The following is an 18805-nucleotide window of genomic DNA, read 5'->3' as shown; positions in this document are numbered from 1 at the left end:
ATTGTGGGTGAATGTGAATTGGATCCACAACATTTTTATGCTGTCACAAAGTAAGATTTTGCACTGATTGGAATACAGATACCTATTTTCATAGGGGGTATGTTGGGGCTTTTGGGTCGGGGAAGCTTGCAGGTGGCTAAGTGGGTGTTTAGTTAGGGATGAGGGTGCCATTTCATTTCTTGCTATGATTGTGTTTATGTCAGGTGTCAGTTTAGGTTATACAAACTTGAAAGTAAGATTTAGTAAAATCAGTGGGACTGATTTGCATGTGAGGGCAAGGTGTGAGATATCTGCTTTATAGTATATGATGAACATCTGTGAATGGTTTGTAAAGTTATAATACTCAAGTTATAAGACTCATTTTTTCAGATATTGTTCCAGCAGGAATGTAACTTTTTAATAGAAGTTGAGATTTCTGCATATAGAATATAGTGCACAGTCTGGGGTCATTTTTATCACAGTAATAAAGCTATATATTTCTACACTGATTAATGCTAGCCTTGAAATTCGTACACTTGATCATGTTAATCACAGCAAGACATTTATTATTATAGTACTTAGGAAGAAAGTACTGTTCATCTCTGCTGAAATAATACAACTCCATAGTTGAAACCTTTTTCAAAGACTAAAGGATTGGAACTTTTTTTTAAAGAACTGTTTTTAAATCAAGAAAAAAAACCCTTTTAAAATGTGTATATGATACTTGCAGAATAGGATAGGCCAGAATTTTAATACACTTGCTGCCAAATCTTATTTTATTTTGAAGTAAATTCCCCTGAGTGATTAGGATTGTAGCCTTATCAGTGGCAAGTTACTTTGAAGTCAGAAAGATGTACCTCTAGTTTCATAAAACTGTATGCATTTTATATAACTTTTTCTGTTACACTTGGATGTTTAGTTTCACTCTCTGACAGTTCTAAGAGCAATAACTTTTAACTGCACCTCACATAAGTAAGGTGAAATAAGATGGAGAGTTTCCTTTTAATATTGTGGTGTGTTGGGGAAATAAGCTAAAGGCTCCTATGATGTAGCTGAAAATGTGGACAACCTTTTAGAGCCTTGACTTTGATACTAGTGCACTCCAAGATGGAAATTAATATTCTTTCTAAGTGTTTTTTCAAGAAATGGGATTCTTCTTTACGATATCTTGTTAAACATGCTATTGATTTAAAGTTCTGAGTAAGAGAGAGAGCACCATTTGTATTCCAAAAACATGTTCCTATAGAGTGCAAAAATTCTGTTACATGTTTGTGTAGTACGTACCTAGAAACAAGAATCCTGTTACTTATGTACAGTGGTGTTAATGCAATGATGTAAATTGCTGGTATGGATTGTTGTTATTTAAGATATCAATGATTTTAGTCTTCATTTTGTGCCAGTTGCATGACTGGGCATGCAATAAAGGATTACATTCATTGCACTTACACCAAACTTAAGTTTGTTGCACTTAACACCAGGATTCATGTCACAGGATTCTAACCAGTAGGTAGGGCTTTATGGACAGGGTTTTGGGATCAGGAGCTTTTGGCTCCAAAAGGACAACAGAATTAAATGTCACCAACTAGTCTTCAGCTAATCTGAAATTCTAAACTTGTTCTTAATTTCTCATTTTTTTCTGCAACAGTATGGATATTGCCATCAGAAATAAAAGTTGTCGTTATACAGTATTACTTAAAGAAACTGAGTGTTTCCCCCTTCTTTTGGAGGCTGCGGTTTTGATCTTTTCAGTTGGTATATTAGCTTCTTTGAACTAAATTTCAGTATTTATGATAAAATAGGGGGCTTATTTCTCCTGTGTTATATAGATACATCTTTTTAAATAAAAGTGGGTCCTCACTTTTCATTTAACAACTTGCATAAGCTGGTGAACAAAGTTCTGTCAACAAATCAGAAACCTCTTTAAGGCTGCAGTCCTCTGCCTGCTTATTCTGGAGTAAATCCCATTAGACCCTGTGGATTTTACTTTTGAGTTGACATACTCAGATTTTTGTGGCAGATATTTGCATGTTTTTTTAAGGCAGACCATTCCATACTTTACTGTTGGGGCAGATTTTCTGCACTGTGTTGCAAATAAAGGTAAAGACACTATATGTGCCACCTTTACACTCTGAAAGCAATTATGACCGATATGTTCATTACTTCCAGTTTGATATAGAAAAGCACAAAACATGGTCTTATGATACCAAATAAGTGTTCACAATTGAGCTGTATTACTTTTTTTTTTTGTAGTTCTCAAAGTTTTGAAGTCTCAGTAGACTATTTGGTACCCAATGCAGTTAAAAGTTATTGCTCTTAAATCTTAATGGGCAAAATCATGTTGCACAGCTTTATGCTGAAGTAAGTTGAATCAAGTTCTGAAGCTCCCTAAAGATCCTTTACTGCCCTGCAGAAGCCATGGGAAGCCCAATGAGTTTGTAAGATTCTTTAACAGTAGAAAATTGCCATTATTGGGATGGGAACTGCTGTTGCTGGTGATCTGATGGAAGTTTTTTTTAACTATTAAATGCTTCCTTCTGTGTGCTGAGGCCTAGAACCTGAAAGGGGGAGAGATAGGAAGTTTTCTATTAATTCAGATTAAATGTTTCCACTACCTGATCTGGATTATGCTGGTGTAAAGTTACATCAACACTATTTTGCCTAGTGAATTTTAATATATGAGATTTGAGCATGTGCCTGAGTCTGCCATTGAAATCAGTGCAAGATAAAAGTGATCAGTGTTAGATGTACTAACTTTCTGTTTCTTGTATTTATAGATAGTTAAAAGAAGAAACATTATTTTTGTTATGGGATTATTTAGCCTTTATAATAGCTATAAGAATTAGTAATGCATAATTCTTTATAGCATAGCAGAATTGCACTGCTGATTGCTTTTAATTTAGTATGGTGAAAATTTAGTAAGAACTGTTACACCCTGTACTATATGAAGACTTAAGGTGCTGTATCAGTATTTTAGAGACAGACTTACTGTTGGAATTTCTTGCCGAAGTGAAATGTGTGTGGTATAGAATTACATTTTTTGTTTAATGTTAAAATCCATATGCTAAAGCTGCATTTCTGTACCACCTAAATTACGAGTAATAATAATCTTGTAAATAATCATAATAATGAAATAAATTCTGACTTTTGGTGACCCTTTCCAGGGTTTTCTAGGTAGAAAATGCACAGAAGTGGTTTGCCATTCCCCTCTTTTAGGGGCACTCTAGGACTGTGCAGCTTGTCCAAACCAGACAAGTTGGCTCTACTCACAGGAGGTAAAGTGGGGAATCCCAGCTTCTGGCTCTGCAGCCAGATATGTACTGTAAACATCAAGCTGTCCATATCATCACATTAAGAGTAAGCCTAATGTGAGGTAGAGTTCTTAGACACAAGTAGCAGGCATACACTGTAGAAAAATTAAGATTATTGTATTGAACAGAAAATGTATGCATGCGTTTTTTTACTGTGCAGTTAGATTTTTTTAAATAGTACAACTGATGGGCAAACTTGATGAGTACAGTATTATGATTTCAAGAGGAAGACACTGCTGACAGTTCTTTGGTATGTGAGCCAACTTAAATCAGTATTTTAGTATTAAATAATACAAAAAAGCTTTAGATATGCAAGTTTCATAAATTTTTATTCTGTGTGGCATTTAATATCTGTGGACTGTGGTGGGAAGCATTTAAGTTCATAGTGATGTGTTGAAAATATAGAGGTTGTTACATTACATAATTTCTTGAAATAGGCCTGCCTCTTTTTCTGGAAATTTTGATCATTTATGCTGTTTCTATTCTTTGTGCTGCAGATAGTTTGATGGTAATAACCAATAGGGGTGGTACTTTTGGATTAACACAAATGGGAAAAAGCACAAAATAAATGCTTACCTTCCTTTTCGTGTTCATTTGTTGATTCCTGATAGAGAGCCTCTGAGCCTCTTAAGCCCAAATGCTAGCGGAAAAAGAGAAACAGAAAGCTTATTTTCTGTTTATAACAGAGAGAAACAGAAAATAACCTAAGGTTTTTAATCTCTCTCTTTTATTCACAGTTTCTTTCATCTCTAATATGTTAAATTGCTTAGAAGATGTTTAATCAAATAACATTGTAAGGGCTCCTGTCAGCAGCCAATCATCAGAAAGTTCAGGGGAAAGGAGATTCTGAGTTGTCAAAGGGCCGGGACTCCTTAGAACCCATTGAGGAATGTTCTCTGCTTCTCGTCATCCTCTGAGTGGGATTGGTGTGGTGCTGATCTCCATGGTGCCCTCCATCTTCATTGTGCTATTTGTTTGTGCCTATGGATCCTTTTTGTTGTTCTGGATTTTTTTTTGGGGGGGGAATGCTACTATTTCCTATGGTCATGTTTGCTTCTGCCACCAAGCAGCTTGCCTGTAGTGCTAGTGACCTCCTTGGACTTTTGAATGTGTGCCAGAGAGAACATGAATGGGGGTAAACAAAATGAAAGAACCCCAAAAGCCAATCTCTTTCAAGTTTAATGAAAGGCCAGAAAACAAATGAGGTGTCTCCTGAAATAAACAGAAACAAATCAAAACTGAAAGTTTCCTCTGTGCACATCCTTATTAGCCAATACTCTGTACCAGGGTAAACTACTTTGGTGTGTCTTTGGATAACATTCTGTTATCTAGATGTACCAGGTCTTCAGGAACTGCTGAAACCAGCCAGCTAAGCAAAATGAAACCAAAAGTGGTTGGAAGTATACTTCTGGTGGTGAAAAGCTAGTACAGTACTGTAATTTAGAGTTAAACAGTGGAAGCAGCCCCTGCAGTCCATTTAAAAGGTGAGATGCAGGAGGTTTTCATGATCAGCAATTTATTTTTTTATTTTTGCCAAAAAAAAAGAGAGAGTGAGCTTGAGAAATTCTGAGAGAGAAGGAGGAGCAACATTTGTGCCTTCAACCTACATCTGAAAGTACAGTGCTAAAAATTACTGTTTACAAATATCAAGCTATAAATAAAAAAAAATAGTTCAAGTGAAGGCAATAATCAGGGTTGGTCTCTTTCGAGGTCCATTGATGTCCAGTAAAAGGCTAGATGGTGAAAAGATAGTTGTGGTAAGAATTCTTTAAGTGTTAGTGCCAAATAGTGATATATAGGAATTTAAATAGTTTTTGTTTTTTTGTTCAAAATTAATATCCATGTTTTGAGTCTCTTGCTTAATCTTGAAGATGTTGATGTCTGCCAGAATCCTATTCCCTTATGTGATCTCCTAGAGACAGTCATACATGCATGCCCTTTCTGGCAGTCCGTCTTTCATATGATTGGTCACAAACTGGTTTTGAAACTGAGCATATGATCAGTCATATGAAAGATAGCCAACCAGAGAAGAAAAAAATGTTACATACAGTAATTGCTCTTCTATGCTTGGGTTTTCTCAGTTGAATTTTGGTCTTTGTCTCTTTCATATTGAAAGAGCTGTGAACTATTTGTACATAAAATAAAACTTTCAGATTGAAAAGAATGTGTTGTACTTTACCTGGTTGTGAAACTAATGCAATAAATAGATCTTGGTTTGCAGAAATCTTGACAATTAAAATTTGTTTTTGAAACATTTACTGTAGTGCCTAACTTTTAAATTATTTTGCTTTCCTGAAAGAAATATGAACATATTATTTGATGTGTGAATTAGGTGGTTTTTGATGTATTGTTTATTATTTACAGGTAATACAGCTTTAGAGATAGAATAAAGACTGTCTCGTCATATGTTATAGCACACATATTTGAACCTGTGCATCTTGGCTTTGGCTGCTACTTTATTTAATTTGAAATCCATTCTCATGTTGAAAATGAGATCTGAAAGTTTTAGGATTATAGAGAACTAATCCTGACCAGTTGACAGAGACACACCTGTTCTGCTAGAAGAAACATATTATTGAAAATATGTGTTAGTTTTCTGGAAGACCACAAAACACTTTCAGTTTTTTTTTAATATCAGAGATAGCAGTGCAACTTGTAATTCAGCATTTCTTTCTTTTCCAGTATTATAGAAATAAATGTTGGTCAGTTAAAGAGTACTGTTGGAGGAAAGGATTTCTCTTACACCTTCAATGTCAGCGCCCCCAGGTGTGCTCCGGAGAGTTGCACGAGCTGCTTGTTTGGGGAGAGGATGTGCACTTCTGTAGTGTTAATGGAACCACTAGTAATGTATACTGTATATTATTGGCCTGTCTTGGAAATGACTTGTTGCTGTCCTCTTCCACTTATGCTTGCTTGCTGTCATCATTCCATGATGGGAAAACTATGTAAATATATCCCTTTTAAAAGCAAGAAAATAGATCTCATTTTCTTAATATTAGTTATGGGATTTAACAAAAGATTGCTCTTTTGCTGTATTGAATATAAGAACAAGTACATATAAATGCCTAGGTATTGAAATAGAGAATGCAATAGTGCAAGGCTTAACATTTTAAAAGTCTAACATTCTGATTGCGCATGGCTACAGTCAGTAGGGCTATAAAATCAATCTTGCAAATATGCCAAAATTTGTTTTTTGTTCTGTCCTTTTGGCTTTATACAGAACACAGACTGTCAGTAGTTGAAGTGAAGGAGTACTAGCAGAAAGGCATTGATTTATTTTTTCCTCTTCCCCCTCCTGATGTGTATCCAAGTATTGTTAACCATGTGCTACTCTGAAGCACGATACTGACATGCAAAATCATAGTTTTATCTCCTGAGTCAATTAGCAATCTGAGCATTAGCATTGTCAAACCCAAACTTCTGGGTGATCACAATATTTTTTTCTGACAAACTGACTTATAGTAGCCATGGCAACAGCTGTCTTGTCTTTTATGGACAGTACTGCTGCTGCATCTGCAGGCTTCATCAATACTTTTGCTGCCTACAAGTGCAATAGAATGTGTTCCTTCTGGTTTAAGCAGCATGGCACATGGTGGTGTTGCAGCATGCAGCCATGTGCTTTTCATGTTCCAAAACTTTATGGAGTGTTTTTCTTCTTCTGCCAAATAGTTGCCTATTTGGCAGAATGCTGTGACAACGCTGTCACATTAGTCACTATAGATAATATAGAATCTTCACTAGCCTTAACGACATTATTTTAAAGAAACAGTTACAACCATAGAACAGATACTGCTTGCTTCTGGACACTTTTGTAGTTATCAAAGAATATCCTTATCAAAGAATATCTTTTTCCTCTTCTGGACTGGCATATTTATTACCTAAAGGGCAGATTCTCATTTTAATATATGGTGGGGGTTATGTATATTGCATTTTTAGCCCAGGAATAACATTTGTATTTCAAAATATAATTTTTAACTATAAAAATATAATTTTTAACTATTACTGCTACTGTGTTTTTTACAAGTATATGTTTGAAAATGTATTGATACTTTAAACAACAAGAAGTCTGATTTATCTCGTTCATAGACTAAAAAATTTAGTAAACAAAACTACAAATATGGTCTATCCATATACTTTTTAAATATCTCAGATATCTTTAATAGAGAAATATTCTGCTGAAATATTTGATTATGAAAAACATTCAGTAAAGTGTGTCCGTTTTGGTTTAAATGCTAAACATATCTCCAATATATTCGGAAATTTCATTTTTTAAATACTTGTTATTTTAGAAGACAACAACTCAAGCATGCTCTGCTCTTATAGCATTCCTGAATAACTATCTGTGTATGCTATATGCATATAAAGTAATTACAACTCTGTTTTTACATTTGACTATTTCTATTGTTTTGTTATTTATTCAATTTATACCTTATTTTTCATCACAAGAACTCAAGATGAGTATTGTGTTACTTGTAGTTCTATTTGACTTGCATGGGTGTAATGATACTTAGGGTACCTAAGTGGATAAGAATATACTGCTGGTAAAATGGATTCCTACTCTCCCTGAAACAGAACAGTCTACTTGGAGTGCCCCTAAAGTGAATTTGGGGCATAGAGGTGAGAAGATAGAGGAAAGCCTCATTGCTCTATAGGAAATCCTCTTATGTCACTTGGTCATTCATTATATTAGTTTATTTTATAAAACCACTTAATTGTAAGCATTAAAATATTCTATTCTATTTATTTATTTTTAAATTTATTTTAGTTATATGCCACCTTTCTCTCCATAGGGCAGGGGTCCGCAACCCCCGGTCCGTGACCTGGCAGCAGTCCATGGCTTAGGCAGGACTGGGCCGCATACACATATCTCCTGCCCCCCGGGAGCGGGACCCGCACATGCGCACGAGCATGCCACATCCCCATGCGAGCATGCCATGCCCCCTGCAAAGACCCCCTGCGGGCGCACCATACCTGTGTGCCAGCATGCCAAGCCCCCATGCACAGACCTGCCCCCCCAACTGGTCCGCGGTTGGGAAAAGGTTGGGGACCACTTCCATAGGGGATCTAAGCCAGCTCACAACAATTAAAACTATATATTCATCGCATATTTTAAAATACCATTAAAAACTGCTAAAAACTAACATTTATCAATATTAAAACAACAATTAAAAATAATTTTAAAAACATTACAGGTTGTAGTAGTATGGATAAAAGTGCATTGTACAGTTAATAAAACTTGCTGTAGGCTAAAATACTTTGCCACTTCTATTATTATGGAGGAAGGCATCTTGTTTTGCATTGAGAGTTGTATTGAGTGCATTCTTCAGCTTGAGAATTGCAATTCTCATTTTGATGTACTTGATTGACATAACCACTTGCACATAACTGTAATAATACGATCAGAGGCAAGACTTTCCTGTATGTTTGTAAGAATTATTATGTAATAATGGGGAAAAAAGACATCGAAATATTTAAATCTGAGAAGAATTTGAGATGTTTTGTGCTTTTAATTTAATAATTTTGATTTTTTTGCCTTTAGTATAAAAGATTGTAGACTTCGCTGAATATTTGATTGCACGGGAGGTTGAGATCTTCAAAAAGGCAATTCACGTTTCCATTCATGTGAAACTCTGCATTTTCTTAGTCTGCAAGCCACACATGTTTTTGAACATGTCATTAATCTGTCTAACTTAAAGCTCAGAGCTGAAAAGATTTTTTTAAAGCTGTAAAATGCTATAGGAATTAAACATGCCCCATTTGGAGGCAGACTTGCACAGCTGATTCAGAAGTACTGCTACATGGTTTAGCATTACAAGAGTGAGCAATAATGAGTCTCAGGTTCATGTGTGTCCAGTCCCTCCTCTGGTGTAGCTGCATAAAGGACATGAAAAAGTTATTTAGCTCTTCTTTATTAACCATAGCTTACCATGTTTGAACTGAACAAGCTAATTAATCCTAATTATGATTACTGAAAAGAAGCCAGTTTGGTATTGTGTAGTTTGATATTACCTTGCTTTCAATAAGTCTTCTTAAGACCAAATTCCCTCTGATTTCCTGGTTTCCAAAGAAGTTGCTATATTAGTTTATTTCTGCATGTTGGGGAAAATGAAATATTATGGCACTCTGAACTCTTAACAGATTTATTTCACTGTGGAGTTATGTATAAATATCGATGACATATTACTTGTAGTTCTTCACATAAAAGGAGTGGAAGTAATATGTTCTCTATCTTTAAACATAACCCCATTGTAGTTCAGATTCTTTGCCACAAGGTGAATAGGGAGTATATGAGCAGAAGCTCACTTGCCTTTGCTGTCTGTAATATTAATCCATGGTTTCATATCAGGTCCAAGTCAGTCCGATGTCTACCAGTATTTTACTTTTCAAATGCATCAGGTGTTCATATTCCCATTTATTCCATTTGTATTAATTCAGATTTTCAAAGCTAATTGTAACACAGATATTGAACTGCTTTACTGCTACCGGGAATTCAAGGTGGTGATCAGGGGTATGTGCTAAGTGGAAGTTTAAGCTACTTTCTTAGGTCTTGTGAGTTTCTTACTTCGATGTCTGCATGCATCTGAGGTACAGGTAAATTGATATGGGAGTAGACGTTCCCATAAGTCTGCATGGTGTCTTGATCTTGAGGTCCATGGTCATATTTACCACACATCCTAAACAACCTTATCAGATAAATGGAATATTGTGTGAAATTTGCTGTTTTTATGGAGGGGGAAAATGGATTAAGAACAGTCTTCTTAAAATAGAAATAATTGTAATGTTCCAAGAAAACCATGTGTGCATCTATGAAGTGAGCAGTTTTGGAATCTGCATTGCATATAACACAGTGCAGTGCTTCATTACATCCACATATGTCCTTGGATAAAAGGGAAGCTAACAGGTTGAAAACAATTAATGGTTAAGTGATGAGTTGCACCTCACATGGACTGAGAAGAATGTGTTTGGATGCAGCATGAAGAACCTCATCAAGATGGCTTTAAACTGAATGAGAAGTGGGAGGGAGAAGCAAACTCAGAGGTAAATACGGATGAAGGCTTATACAGTGGTGCCTCGCATTACAACGTTAATTCGTTCCAGCGAAATCGCTGTAGAACGAAAATGTCGTAATATGAAAATAAAAAGCCCATTGAAACGCATTGAAACCCTTTAAATGCGTTCCAATGGGCTGGAAACTCGCTGCCCAGCGAAGAGCCTCCATAAGGCGGCCATTTTCAGTGGCTGTCTTGCGAGGAATCCGTCCCAGAAAACAGCGGGGAGCCATTTTATTTACCTGGCGGCCATTTTGAAACTGCCGATCAGCTGTAGGAAAATCGTCATTTTGCGAAGAATCAGTTCCCAAAGCAGGGAACTGATCATCACAAAGCAAAAAACCCCCATTCAGATCATCGTCGTAATGTGGTTTCGTCGTAATGCGGGGCAATCGTAAAGTGAGGCACGACTGTACACAATAAGAAGAACAGAGCAAGCAGCTCTAATGGGGCCCAGTAGTCTTTAAAATGTTCAAATGAAAGAAGGCCACAAATCACACAGTTTCTGGTTCCTATTTACGAATGCTAGGATTATAGGAAATAAACAAGAAGAACTGGAAACGTTAGTTCAGGAGGGCAAATATGACTTTATAGAGATAACTGAAACTTGGTGGGATGAATCCAGTGACTGGAATACAGTGATTGAAGGATGTAAATTTTTTGAAAACAACATAAAGAATAGAAAGAGTGGTGGAGTCACACTATGTGTCAATAATATGTATTCCTACACAGAAATACATGAGGATGAGCTTGATTGCCCCAGCTTATGTGGCTGATAATTTTCCTCTACAAAAAATGGAGGCAGAAACTAGAGGATTAGCTACACTTGACTTGATTCTAACCAGTAGGGATGACTTGGTAGGAAAGTGTCAGAAAGGGGAACTCTGGGGGAAAGTTACCATGTTCTACTTGATTTTAAAGGAAGCAGAAGCAGAGTGTAGCTGCATGTGCATGCTCAGGGCTTGAAAAATTTTAGAATGTCTCACCAGTCATTCAAAAATTTCACTAGTCAGCAGGACCAGACTATAGCCTTTCAATTTATGTTTAAATTTAAATTTAAATTAGGCACTTTCTACATAACAATGCATACAAACCCAAAATAAAAATACCCTCAGACTTCGGTTGCTTTATTACCTGAATGCCTGTGGGGTCATGAAGCTTATATTTTGAATGCCTTTCTTTTGAATGTCTCCAGCAAAAATAAAACTGAAAGTGAAAGCGCCCAGACTCTTAAGGAGACAGGTTGTTCAGTTGAAATTGGGAGCAGGGAATCTCCATATTCTCCAGTATGGGACTACTCTACATTCTCCTGCAGAGCTATATATCTATGTGCCACTCAAAATCTCTTCTCGTACAATGAATGCGTACAAATCTTCAGTGCCTGATGAACTGCATCCAAAAATGTTGAAGGAACTGACAGAAGAATTCTCAAACTCATTGTTGTTTTCTTGAAATCGTGGGAAATGGGTGAAGTGCCATATGATTGGAGGAAGCTAATCTTCTCCCTATCTTCAAAAAGGGGAAACCTAGGAGCCAGGATAGATTTTAAAAGTGATTTTTTTAAAAAAAGAAAAGTGATTTAAATCATGATTTAGACCAAATTTTGATTTTTTAAAAAATTTGAATAATAAAAAAAATCTGAATTTTAAAATTTAAATTGTGATTTAAATCAAATCCATCCTGCTTGGAACTGTTGGCCAGTCAGCCTGACATCAATCTCTCAGGCGCCGCATGGCCATGCAGGAAAGCGGCATGGAGAGGCGAGCCCAGCCCGGGAAGTGGGCGGAGCTCGGTCCCCACCGGCTCAGTCACTTCCTTGAACAGTTGCCCTTGCGGAAAGCAGCAGCAGCAGTGCCGCCTCCTTCTTCCCCGTGACCTACCACCATGTTGGCCGGGCCAAAGAGAAGCTGGCAAGCAAATGGCACCTGCAACAAGCCAGCGCTGCCCCGCTCGTTGCCAGCGCTGCTGCCACGCCAGGCTCCCGAGGAGACCTCCGGAGACTGGGCAAGCGAGCAGGTGCTGGCCTCTGCCTCAGGCCAGCTGGTAGCCCGCCCCAGAAACTTCCTTTCCTTTGGCCCCTCCGGCGAGGTAAAAGGCAGAGGGAGGGGGTAGTCTTATATGGCGAGTATATAACGAACACTATATTTTGAGTGGAAATGTTGGGGTTGTCTTATATGCCAGTCATACGCCGGCAAATACGGTAGTACTACCTCTGACAGATCAAGTAGAAAGTGTAAAACTATGAAATCACTTTAAATTTGAAAGCTAAGCAAGATTGGAACTGGTTAAAACTTGTATAAGAGACCACCAGGAAATTTCAGGGATCCCAGGAAAGAATCCTACCAGAAACTTCGTAAGAGTTATTGCCACTCAGACTTATCACTGCTGGTTTAGTTGGTCCAGTATCTGACTCAGTGTGAAACAGCTTATCCTGCTCCAAGATTTTATGCCATTCCTGGAGGGGCAGGTGGTAGTGGTAGTTAGAAGTTCTTTTGTTCAACATTCTTGTTTTACTAATTGTACCCTTTCCTAAGGAAGAAAGATCTGGCAAATTTGACTCATTCTTTAATTGCTTCTTGTTCAGATTGCTGCAATACACTAATATGTAGGGTTGTGCTTGGTCAGCATTCGGAAACCACAGGTGGTACAAAATACTGCTGCTAGACTTTCACTAGGAGTGTTCTTCATAAATCTCATTACTTTGGTTGTGGGCTAACTTAACTTACCTCTGTTTCCAGGCACAATTCAAAGTACTGATGTGACTTAAAAAACTCTTAAGCCAGGACACTTGAAAGATTTTTTTCCTTTCATACAAATCTGCCTATAGTATACAATTAACACCTGCTGTATTTCTCACAAACCTAGGTTGGTGGGTACTTTAGCAGGCTAGGTTGTTGGGTAATTTAATAGGGTCTTTTAGATGGCAGCTCCCAAATTCTGGTGGAGGTGAAATTGGTGCTTAATTTCTTTCATTTTATGTGCTGCATTCTGTAGGGTTTTATATGTTGTCTAACATGTCATTGCTATCCAATTTTAATGTCATCTCCAAATTTTATTGCATGAATTTCTCCTGTGTTTCTTAGTTGTCAAGTTTGTTATATTGTATGTTATCTCTGCTGTCTGATAGGCAGATGGTGTGATTTATAAATTTAAAAAGTTTCCAGAAGTTATATTTCCTCATCAATGGATTATGTCTTTATTCCATAAATCCATATATTATTTCGAATTAGACTTAAGAAACATAAGTTATTTGACCTTTCCTTCATGTTTTCAGTGCCTATTTAAGTGTTAAGTATAAGAAACATTGGGCCATTTTCACATAAACCTTAAAATAGAAAATTTTAAACAGCTTCAAGTAGACATGCATACGTGATAGCTGTTAATAAGGTACAGTTAAAATAATTTTAATATGTTGATGTTTTGTGTGTGTTTTCATTGGTTGTTTCAGAATCTATGTCAAACAGGTAGGACTTGATAGATAATTCCGTTCTAACAGAACTGTAGTAAACCAAATCTATTGTTGTGCTTATTATGTGACTTCTGATAAATATTGATTTTAATGCTTCTTATTTTATTCCACGTTTTAAAGTTACTTATTTAAATAGAGCTAAGGCATGTTTTTATGTCTGTGTTTGTATTTAATTTTGATTCAATGAATGCTTGCTAAACTACTATTTTTTGGAGTTGACCAATTAATCTGTCTTTGAGGAGGGGATGTTACCAGACAGACAGTGACCTTCAGGCCAGAAGTATAGTTTGTTTTTTCAAATTGTGCCTTGGACTATACAAGTTTTCTTTCCAAACTGCCCTGAGCTATATAGGGCAGTATACAAACTGGCCTGGCTTGGGCTGTGCCCAATGCTGTACAATTGCCTGGACAGCTAAAAAGAATCACATGTGAGATTATCTGGTTTTAGGTCTGTGTATGGTGTTTAGGGCATTAATCATTTGTTCTACTAGTGCATTTCCAATCTGGGGAGTGTTATTTTCCAACATACAGTGAATTGATATGATGGAGGGTATTGATTTCTTAAATTTACTTAAACCCATTCCTGTCAGATGGTTTATGTACAGTGGTCCCTTCAGCAACAACAACTTGTTTCATTTTGGTCCTAGAATATTTGCATAGGTATCCCTGTAGATACACAGCAGTACTTACTTTTGCATAAAAGCCAGAATCCTGTTCTGCAACTATGCCATTCAATTCACATGATGTCATCAACCTTGTCCACTTTGGGGGAATTAAAAGTGTCCCCCGGGGTTCCATTGAGATCCCTTTCATGCTGGGTATGCCTATGCTGAAAATCGCTGCCAGTGGTCCCAGGAGTTAGATTGGGCCTAGTGGTGGAGTTCTCAGAAGCTTCCCCAGTATGAAGGGGATCCCTAGATCTCTGGGGATCCCCAGAACCTGAGTATGGGAAAATAGGAAAATTGGCATAATTGATTATATCATCATACATAAGAGTATGCTTGATCAGGCCAAGGGCCCATCTAGTTCAGCTTCCTGTATCTCACAGTTGCCCCACCAGATGCCTCTCGGAGCACATGAGACAACGAGATACAGTGGTGCCTCGCTTAACGAGCGCACCGTATAACGATGAAATCGCATAGCGATCCGTTTTTGCGGATCGCTAATGCGATTGCTCAACGTTTTTCCAATGGGGAAAATTCGCTTTGCGAAGACCGGTAAGCGTTTCGCTTACCGATCTTCGCAAAACGAACCCCGACGATCAGCTGTTCGGCGGCCAAAATGGCCGCCGGAAGCCTGGAAATGGCCCAAAATGGCCACGCGCAGCGTTTTCACGCCCTCGTTAAGCGAGGCGAGGGCGCGAAAATGGCTGCCGGCCATCCTGAAGCATCGCTGAACGGTGAGTATTTGGCCCATTTGGAACGCATTAAACCATGTTTAATGCATTCCAGTGGAAATCCCTGCCCCGTTCAGCGATGCTTCAGCATAGCGAAGGTTAATCCGGAACGGATTAACCTCGCTATGCGAGGCACCACTGTACCTGCCTTCTGATACCACTCTCCTGCATGTGGAATTTTGAAGTACCTTCTTTTTAAGCCTGCCTGATGTAAGACTGTGCAACAGGATTCCAGCCATTGAGTCTGAATGTCTTCTCAGACAATATGATTTTAGAACAAGGAACATTCAGCATCACTAAACTGTTACACAATAGTGCTAGTTTTGTGATACTGTATTTGAAACTTTTTCCTAATATAAGGTTGAGATAATACTGTCCTTTTATAACAGGAATGCTCATTTATGCTTTCACATTTTGAATAGCAACTGGCTAAGTTCCCAAGAAGATTATTTCTTCCCCAAATGCTGTGAGTGCCTGGGAGCTAGAACAGTTTGTATTTTAAGAAATAGGTATGTGTGAGAGATGGATATCTTCCCCATCACTGATATTTTCCCTGTGCAGAAAGTTACTTAGGAATATAGAAACCTTTTTCTCCACTAAGTGAGAGAATGCAGGTCAGTGTAGTACTGTATATGTTGTCTGACTGCAGCAGTTTTCCCCAGTCCTTTCCCAGATGCTAGGGATAGAAGCTGGGACCTTTCTCTATGAAAAGTGTGTTTCTTACCTTTGAGCTTCTGCATCCACATACAGTCTGCTTTATTAGAATGTGAAATACTTGTTTAAATGATATGATTTAGGGTTAGACAACACTTACCTGATGGCAATATTGATACCTGTATACAGTATATGAGAGACTGGCAATGTCAAATTTTTGGATTTTGTTGTTTTTCTCATATACTTGGGTGGATTTTAAATACCTAATACTGTAGTTAAATTCTTTGCTACCCATGGCAGCTGATTCTTACAGGAAAGCAGTTTGGATTCCTGCTGGGAAAGTGTCAGTGTTGACTAAATGATTTACTACTTAAGGAGATAGATGTTCTCAAATCTGACATTATTCTGGTCTTGTTTTCTCTTCCTGTCTTATTCATAGCTATGTTGAAGGAATTGCTACTCTAGAAATAAGTGGAAATGTCTTAGTAGTAGAGCACCCACCTTTGTACATTGGAAGTCCTGCCTGAAACAGTAGTATTGCTTCCAGTCACTCTCAGCAATACTGAAGTAGATGAATTGACTGGTCTGACTCACTTTAACACAACTTTCTGTGTTCCTTTGAAATTCTGTCAGAAGCATATGGACAACTATGCTTTTCATGATGATGTGGTTTGGGGCAACTGCATGGCTATACTTATTGGCCACCCCATGCTATTCATATTAGTTTGAATATTTGAACCCAGATTTGTAGATAGCACCACTTACTTGAATGCTTCCCAAGTTTTCCATAAATGTTTGCATAAATTCTATTCTTGCTTCTTTTCCGTTGGAGAGAGACAACTACCTAAGGGCTGCCTTTACTTGGTGATAGTTAATTGCCCTCCCCATTTGTGTACTCAGAATGAGCTAGTTTATAATTTCTGTAGGACTAGGTGTACTGAGCTGAAGCTGTTCTCTTTTTAACATGGAGAAAGAGCACAATTAGTAAGGTCTGCAGTTTGGATTAGCATAGAGCAATTTTTGCTTTTCTGCTTGTTTTCTCCCAAAAGTATGTACAGTATATGTGGAGACAGGATGGGATGCCCGGAGCAGATTCTTGCCTTCCACAGGTGAGCCCCTTTTTTTTCAGCTGGCTGTGTTTCCTCTTATTTCACTGTTGAAAAATGTCTCCTTTATTGTTTACTTGTAAAAGCAAGCTTGCAGTGTGTACAAAAGTTGATAGAATTTGTATATGAGGGCCTACTCTTACCTCCCTATCAGTGAAACAAATTCTCTTTTACCATTTGGTTCTAAGTAAATCAGGCTATTTACCTATGCGGAAATTGCATACTATTTTCATAATTTAGTCTTTGGGTATATAATTTGATCTATTTCATCAGGCAAACCTACCTAACACTTGGGGTTAGGTTAGGGCCAAGTTCTCAGTTAATTTAGGCATTGAAGCTGGTGTTTTTCTTTTCCTTTTTTTTAACCAAATGGCTGCAAATAATAATGGCTTTCATTGATTTATTTAAAAGGGTTTATATTTTAAGTTATTTTATACTGCTATTATTTCTGTGTGTAATGTTCTATAATCAGGTTAAGAATTTTTTAAAAGCTGTTGTTGTTGTTTAGTCATTTAGTCATGTCTGACTCTTCGTGATCCCATGGACCAGAGCATGCCAGGCCCTCCTGTTTTCCACTGCCTCCCGGTGTTGGGTCAAATTCATGTTGGTAGCTTCGATGACACAGTCCAACCACCTTGTCCTCTGTCGTCCCTTTCTCCTCCTGCCTTCACATTTTCCCAACATCTGCGTCTTTTCCAGGGAGTCTTCTCTTCTCATGAGATGGCCAAAGTATTGGAGCCTCAGCTTCAGGATCTGTCCTTCCAGTGAGCACTCAGAGTTGACATGCTAAGCTGAAGATGGGCAAAGTGTAGCCTTTTATATGTTACTGGCCTGCAACTTCTAACATTCCTAACTGGCACAGACATTGGTGAAGAATGCTGGCAGTTGCAATCCAAGAACATCTGGAGGGCCACACTTTGCATGTCTCTTTGCCAAACTATGGTTAAAAGTGTGCAACATGAAATTGTGTATATACACAAAGATGTCAGTAACAGAAGTTCTGAAACATCGTCCCTTTTTGCTGTGCCTTCCTGTATTTACATTCTTCTGTAGTTGTACACTTGGAGCCAGAGGAAAGTGGTAGCTTTATAATAAAAATATAAATTTGTGTTGTATAAGAAATGTATGTATGTGTATAACAAACACTCCATTCTTATTAATTGGTTTTTAATATCACTCACATTTCAGTGCTTGTATGCCTTGTTGTAGGCATAACAATTCCATTTCTGCAGACTCAGCAGGGAAAATCCCAATTGCTGAATCTCATTTGATGTCCTTATTTCCTTGTCATGTATATCTTTTTTTATAGTAATACACTTCTCTTAAACATTTCAGAATTGCAAAATGTTTAAAGTTCTAATGCCTAATATAATATTGCATGAGTTCTTTTATTTCAAATTAATTCTTTAGAAGAAAAGGCCAAATGAACAACTGCATAAAATAAAGTGTACAGTAACAATATTCGACTATAGAAACATGTGTGAAAGAGGTCATCTTTAATTAGTCTTGGCATCATCAACAGATATACAACTGGCATCTGTGCGGCATGTTTTAGTCTTGCATTACTGACAAGAGCCTCTTGTGCAGTGGATTTTATTAGCAAAACCGTGCAGTGTCTTGTAGAATCTTACAACTCCACGTGGTGTCTTGGATAGCTTCTTATGTTTATTCTCTTCAGGGGAGAGGGAATTGCGTGTGAACAGACCGCAACACCTGCCTTTTGGGTAGAGGAGCCATAACTGGCCACAGTTTTAGTAATAATGTATAAGGTAATTAGAAAGGAGAAAACAATCTAGTACGTCTTTGGGGAAGAAAGCACTATGTCTATATTTCCATTCTTATCA

The 18805-nt window shown here is 37.6% G+C and overlaps 1 protein-coding gene across 9 annotated transcripts in view; it reads left to right on the top strand.

Annotated features, from left to right (window-relative positions):
- The window catches only part of PHF21A (PHD finger protein 21A), a 175669-nt gene that overhangs the window by 1738 nt on the left and 155126 nt on the right, over nucleotides 1-18805 (top strand). The window lies entirely within an intron of this gene.

The sequence above is a fragment of the Pogona vitticeps genome, chromosome 1 (genome assembly GCF_051106095.1).
Source record: "Pogona vitticeps strain Pit_001003342236 chromosome 1, PviZW2.1, whole genome shotgun sequence".
Lineage (NCBI taxonomy): Eukaryota > Metazoa > Chordata > Lepidosauria > Squamata > Agamidae > Pogona > Pogona vitticeps.
Note: the sequence above shows the minus strand (reverse complement) of the source record. Positions and strands in the feature narration are given on the sequence as shown.